This window comes from Papaver somniferum, chromosome 5 (genome assembly GCF_003573695.1).
Source record: "Papaver somniferum cultivar HN1 chromosome 5, ASM357369v1, whole genome shotgun sequence".
Classification (NCBI taxonomy): Eukaryota; Viridiplantae; Streptophyta; class Magnoliopsida; order Ranunculales; family Papaveraceae; genus Papaver; species Papaver somniferum.
Window position 1 is genome coordinate 85,576,964 of NC_039362.1, and position 7,341 is coordinate 85,584,304.

Genomic DNA, 7,341 nt, shown 5'->3' on the forward strand with positions numbered 1-7,341 from the left:
GTCACCAATTTTAAATAATATAAAAATAATTTCAAAATGATTTATCTTTCGAACCGCTCATCCAGAATTCACAAACTGTATATATTCGGAAAGCTCTTTCCGAGAGCTACAAAAAGAGTACCCATATGACTATATAATTTTCATGTTTAAAAAAATCTTAGTTTACATTGGTGTACAAACACAAACACTACAAAAATCCAAAGACGAGACAAGGTGTACCAGTTTGTACACCACATACATTTTTCCACCTAAGCATCGCTAAGGAACATGTTATTAAAATCTAACACATAGCAAGTACCTAAACACATAGTAAGTATGTTATTTAAATCCAGAAAAGCGTTCATCTACGGAACCTGTCAATTGTTCTTCTCCACTTTGTTAAGCTCCCTCGAAAAGTACCTACACACATAGCAAGCATGCTATTAAAATCACCTCATGATATCGAAAAACAATAACTTAGGGTTTCATCAAGAATTAGTTTTTTTATTTTTTATTTTTGAGAGAGCACAATGATGTACAATTATGTACAAACATACAAAAATCTAACATCCATACCCACAAAACAGACCATATATTACAATGATGTGCATCTATGTACGCACATAAAAAAAATCCAACTAATCCAACATCCATACACACAAAACTGGTCATATATAATATTGAGACTGTACAATGGTGTATACACCTACAAAAATCAACAAATCCTACATACCCACAAAAAAAGGCCATAAAATCATGAGAGAGCATAATGGTGTACAACAATATACAGGCTTACAAAAATCCATCATCTATACTCACAAAACATGCATATAGTGTTGAGATAGCACAGTGGTGTACAACTATGTACACACCTATAAAAAATTTAAATCAAACAAACATCCATACCCACAAACAACTCATATATATTGCTGAGATTGTACATGGTGTACAACTATGTACACACCTACAAAAACTAAAAAAAGTTAGCATACATACCAAAAAAATCCATAAAATAATGAGAGAGTATAATGGTGTACAACTATGTACACACCTACAAAAATTCCAACACCTGTACACATTAGTGCTTTCCCTAATATTTGGTTTGTATACATAAAATATAAGTGCACTCTATGTATACACCACTAAGCCCTTTGATGCTTATAAGTCACTAAATTTTACTACCTAACTAAGACTTGGTGTGATGATACCCGATATTGGAAGAATTCTATGTTTGTTGTGTATAGAAAAGTCTAAATAAAAGTACTAGTTTATTAGTTTTGAGGTTCATAATCAATGCAGAAATGAAGTGCACGACTTACAAGTACGTCTGATAAAACTAGTGCACTAAAAAGTACATTGCGCATAACTGGTGTACAAACAAGTGCACCTTGTACAACGGTATAATAAAAAAAATGCACATTAAGATTCTACCATTCTTTAAACTTTCAAAAGAATATCTTCACAGATTTCACAAGAAATAAATGGTTAGATGTGGACCTCAAGGATATAATATCCTCATTTTTGAATATCATGTAATTCACATTCACAGTAAGAAAATCAAATTATACAAATATCAAAAGCATGAGACCTACAATCAAATAGCCTGTATTAGCCCATCATACATAATGCTAGCATTTTCAGTCATAGTTGTATCATGTGAACTTGACGCCTGTCCACCTCCTTTTTCTTTTGCAGCCCTTGCAGCAGCGTCCTGTCTTTCCCTCTTTTCCTCCATCGAAGCTCTAAGAGCAAGAGCAAGGTGTACAAGCATACACACCTGGTATAACAACCAAAAAAAAATAAGAAGTGCACTTTTATATGCACCCATCTAACTAGTGTACAAGAAAATAGAACGGTTAATTCTTACGTACAATTATGTACACTATTATACGCTCGTTCATGTTGTGCCTTATAATGGGAACTTAAGATTCAGTAATTCTTAGCTAAAAAGTGAAAAAAGAAAATTTGTATCAAACTGAGTGAGCATGGTTTGTCTTCATCTGGGTCCTTCTGTTCTGAAACCAGAATTAATCTGGCAAGGTTGGAGACCTAAATCTCTATTTAATTGCATCCTTTGTTTCTCCTCTGGATGAGGACAATCCTTAAATATACTATACACCAAAAAAACAAAAACATAAAATTATCTAGAACTCAAATTGGTTAAGTAACCATCAGTAACTCCAATCAATATAAACAAAGAACCTTGGAAGATAAAAACGAAAAACAATATAAATTTGGTCTTTGGAAATGTAGTAAAAAAAAGTTTCGTAACAAGAAAACAAAATAAAGGCATCAACTAAACCAGTATGAAAGCAAACAACGAATTAATAAACAAAATGAAACACCATTACCTGATCTTCCTCGCAAGCCCTGCCTATGACCTTGCTAGATCCATTGCATATAGTGCGTGTTAACCTGTTATCACCAATCAAAAATTTATATAAACAGTAAGTTGATCAAAATTCCATAAGCTAAGTCCAGGAGAGCTACCTAGGATTAAAAGGTGTACAACTATGTACATATTAACGATCAAAAGGTGTACAACTATGTGCATATTAACGATCAAAAGGTGTACAACTATGTATACATTAGGAATCAGCATGTGTACAATTACATACACATTAAGAATTCAATAACAAAAGGCCACTCTGGTGAAAACTTAATTAACCCATTACGGTTTCAATAACAAACCTCAAGCAAAAAAGGCTACAACTAAGACTGTTAAAAAAAGTTTAGTTGTTTCGAAAACAGGTGTACTAAAAAGTACACTGCGTACAACTGGTGTAGTAAAAATTACACCTCGTACAACCGGGACAATAAAAGCAACGCGCATAAGAATTCTACCAGATTATCTTCACAAATTTTACAAGGAATCCAATAAATGGTTAGAGACGCTACATGTGAAGAATTCACCTTGCCAACTTTACTATTGTAATATGTAACTCGTTTTGTTATTGCTGATATTGTCACCTATTAAAGAAAATGTAAAAAATCATGACAAGCCAAGATAGGATGAAAGAAAACATAAGACGAATAAATTAGATGAAAAAAGGGTAACAGGAAAAATAGCAGCAAGCATAAAATAGATTTTTCACGCCGACCATTCAAAATAGCTTATATACTACCGGTGAATCTCGACACTCTAGGAAATAACTATACGCCTTTACTAGATGTACCAGAGTTACCAGATGAAAAAACATGATCTGAGCAATAGGCATACATAGAAAACAAAACATTTCCGAAAGAGCTTTGTTCTACAAAATGTAGTTTTTCATTGTACATACGAAAACTACATAACATAAGTTGAGAATGATTACTTGTTGTAATTGAAAGTCTAGATAATGATATTTATCTTATGAAGGTCAGATAGATTAAGAATTTTATTAGTTGAACCTGCAGCCACAACCTACTCATTGAACGGATTAAAAGGCAAGCATTTCACCTGTTACGGAAACATGAAAAGAATGTTGTATCAGCTAATTGCGTTTTTGTTAAACATTAGAAGGTTAAAGAAATTATATGATTTACTTAAGCACGTTATATTTACTATTGACAAAAGAAGGTCCTATCAACTAGTTTCATTTTTGTTAAACACTAGCAGTCCAAACCAAACATCCGACTTAACTAAGTATTTTATATTCATCAATGCCAACGTTCTTGCTCTCTATTAATGATGCCTTCCTCTTGGCGGTAATACTACATAATAATAACTTGAATGCCCAGACCACTTGCATTAGGTGAGGATTTATTACGGCAGCCTAAACAACATGCATATATATTCCTCTAGTAATTAGTTTCTTATACAAGTTAACCCCAATGTTTAAGCATTTCTCAGATGATGATAACAAGCAAGACCCCGACCTTATCGAGTAATCAAATAATGCTTTCCACTCGGGGATAGCCTACTAACAACAAGTGCATATTGATATGATTAGTATTCTAAATCAAATCAAACATGCTTTCTACTCCTGGGATATCCTACTAACAAAATGTGCAGATTCATACGATTAGTACTCTAGAAGCAATGAAATTAGCAGAGATTTTTAAGAGTTATTATTGATAGATCAAAATGAAACAAAAGTTAGATCTGTGAATTTCATAGAATAAATTGTCTCTCTCTTTATGAATCTCATATAGAATCGTATCTCTCATAATTATTCTAAAAAAAAGGTTTATAATTTCAAATCAGAAATGTTAATCAAAAGAAATCTTTAGTACTGTCATATAAAAACCCTAAAAAAAAATAAACTAAATTCTATTTTGAAAATGGTAAACCTAATAACTCCAAATCGAATGTTCAAGATATAGATAAGTGATAAGAGAAGATGAAACTTATCTTCATAATCATTTTGTGTGACGAAAACTTTAGATTCAATTGTTCATGATTATGCTCGTCAATTTTTCATCACTGGTTTCAAGTAGATCTCCAAAAACAAGCGCTGTTGATGATAATCTTTAGGTTTTTTGGGCTTATTTCAAATCAAATCGAGATGAATGGAATGTTTCTGAATCTCCAACTTGAAATCGCCTCTCTGCGTCTCCCTTTCATTTCTCTAATCTGATTTTTCACTTCCAAAACTATTGTAACATATTATTATGATTCAAGGACATTTCGGGTACCAAAAATAATCGGATCGGTGGAGTAAAGGACCGAGGCGTCCAAATTCTGGACTAAACTGTCTAGGAGGGGACATTTTAGACTAACCAGTACTAGGCTTGGGGAGAGAGGACTAGAACGTCTAAAGCCCAGCAATTTTGGGACTAAACGTCAATTTCTACCCCTAAAAATGCTACGATAAAATTGACCCGCAGAGAGAGCGTAAATAATGGATGAGCGAAAAAAAAAAAAAAAGAAAGAAAAGAAAGAAAGTAAGAAAATACAAGAGGCATGTGAAAGTGAAACAACCAGCTCACGGTGCGGCTAGCAATGCCTTTCGGGAGGATGCGCTCCTCTAATCATTCCATCATCACGTCACATGTTGTGCAGCCAGACATCCGGTTAATGTTTATTCGTTGTCTTATCATTCGCCTCTTCTTGTTATCAGGTCTAATCATATATAGCCACGTCCTAATTAAAACAACTTGGTCCCCCACGATTTGTTCTCGTCTGTGAGGTTGATATATTGATTTTATATGTGTGCGCTTATTAAAATTCCAACACTTTTTTTTTTCTTTTTTTTCTCTTTTTTCTTTTAAAAAAATTGGATTTTCTTTTAAAAAAATTGGATTATTGTCCGTCCTTCTGATGGTCCTTCATAAATATCTCTAAGCCTCTTTGCAAATATCCCTGATGGTAAAATCGAAATTTTTTCTAAAAAACCTAATTATTATAATTCCTTATTTAGCCTCCTCTTCGTTCTTCTTCACTTCTCATAACAAAGAACAAAATCTCTTCGTTTTTCGTCACTCGCGTCGCTCCCACCACCATCTTCTCTATCGTCCCTCACCACCACCAAATCTATATCGACGCCACCACAACTAGCACCACCACATCCGTTACGTCCACCACTAATATCAACAGATCTGTCACGTTTTGCTTTTGATTTCAACTGATTTCATACAGATTCAGAAATCGATTTGAGTTTTTGGTTTTCAATTTTTGGTAATTTCGAGTCTGGATTCAATTGCGAGTGGATTTTGAGTTAGAGATTTGAACTCAATGATTTGAGCTCCGGATTTTGTTGATTATGAGACTGGTAAGGTTCGACTTTATTTTTAGGTTTAGGTTTTGCAACTCCACTTTCTCTCTATGTGCTCAATTGCTTATCTTCACTGTTTTGTGGTGATGTTGATGATGGAGTTTGAGTGTGATTGTGGTGGAGATTGGTTGTGATTTTGGTTGCATTTGTTGATGGTGTTCCAGGTATAACAATTTTCCTTTTAGTAACCTACTTATTTCAGTTTTTATTGGATCAACTACTGTTGTTGATCCCTTTTATGGGATCAACTCTTATTGTTGACCCAATTTTTTATTGGATCAATTACTGTTGTTAACGCCATTTTTTAGGTTGGTGGTAATGACACTATTATAATTGTATTTGTGTTGGATGTTTTTGATAGTGGTGGAAGGTACAGTTGAGTGGTGGTTGTTTGTGTTTTGCGGCAGTGATGGTGGATGTTAGGGCAGTGATAAATGTTGCTATGAATGGTGTTGATAATCAATGACTCGAGTTAATGGTGTTTGTAGAATGTATTACAAGGATATGAAGTGTAGAGAAAGAAATTGAAATGTGCACTATAGAAGTAGAAATGGAGTTGTTACTGTTGTTTTGTGTTTAACTTCAGATGAAGAGCTTGGTCTTGAAGTTGTTGTTGTTTATGAAGCTACAGGTGATGATCAATTGTTGTTGTTTATATGTTTTTATGGGATCAACTACCGTTATTGATACCATTTATGGGATCAACTCCTATTGTTGACCCAATTTTTTATGGGATCAACTACGGTTGTTGATCCATTTATGGGATCAACTGCTGTTGTTGACCCAATTTTTTGTGAGATTAACTACTGTTGTTGATCCTTTCAACTCCTATTATTGACAATATTTCCTTGGATAAGTATAATCATGATTGTAGTTTAAAGTTTAAATCATGTAATTTTCTTCCAATGTTGAACTTGTGGTGCAATGGTAGCATGACTGACTCCATGTCAGATGATGCGTGTTCGACTCACGCCAAGTTCACTCCATTTACATGGATCAATTGTTGATCCAATTTAGGGGATCAACAATGGTAGTTGATCCATTAAATTGGATCAACTTCCACTGTTGATCCCTTTTTTTTGGATCAACTACCATTGTTGATCCCCAAAATTAGATCAACTTCTACTGTTGGTTCTATTTTTATTTGGATCAACTACTGTTGTTGATACACAAATATTTGAACCAGTGGTGGCGACGACGGCGACGGCGGACTAGTGGTGGTGGGGGACTGGTGGTGGTGTAATGGTGGTGGTGAAGGAGTGATGGTGGAATATTAGTGGTGGTGGCGGTTGGTAGGTGGTGGTGGTGGAATGGTAGTTGAATGTTGGTGGTGGTGGTGCTAGTGGTGTTGGTCAAGTGGGAGAAGAAAAAATTTGTTCCATTTTGAAATAAAAGAAAAAATTATATGGGTGAGGATATTAAAGTAATCTAATTTTAAATTGATAAGATTATTAAACAGTAGGGACATATTTATTGTTGTATAAGGATATATTTATTGGGTGTCAAAAGTAGGAACATATAAACAATGTACCCTACTTTTTTTTTTTTGATTTCTTACGTGACTCATGCATTGACGTGATGGGACAAATTTGATTTTTTGTTTTTTTGTATTCTTCAAATGCACGGACAGTATTGAAGCAGGTTCAAGGTTCCATGAAGGATC

At 34.1% G+C, this 7,341-nt stretch overlaps 1 long non-coding RNA gene across 2 annotated transcripts; it reads right to left on the bottom strand.

Annotated features, from left to right (window-relative positions):
• Positions 1-278: 278 nt before the first annotated feature.
• On the bottom strand, positions 279-4,580 carry LOC113282085. Of its 2 annotated transcripts, XR_003326538.1 has the most exons (3): positions 2,331-4,579; positions 1,572-1,756; positions 279-399 (listed from the first exon to the last, which is right to left on the bottom strand). It is a non-coding gene; the product is annotated as an uncharacterized LOC113282085 (long non-coding RNA). The 2 variants fall into 2 exon arrangements; XR_003326537.1 differs by lacking the exon at positions 279-399 and having other exon boundaries at positions 1,446-1,756; positions 2,331-4,580.
• Between the last annotated feature and the right edge of the window lie 2,761 nt (positions 4,581-7,341).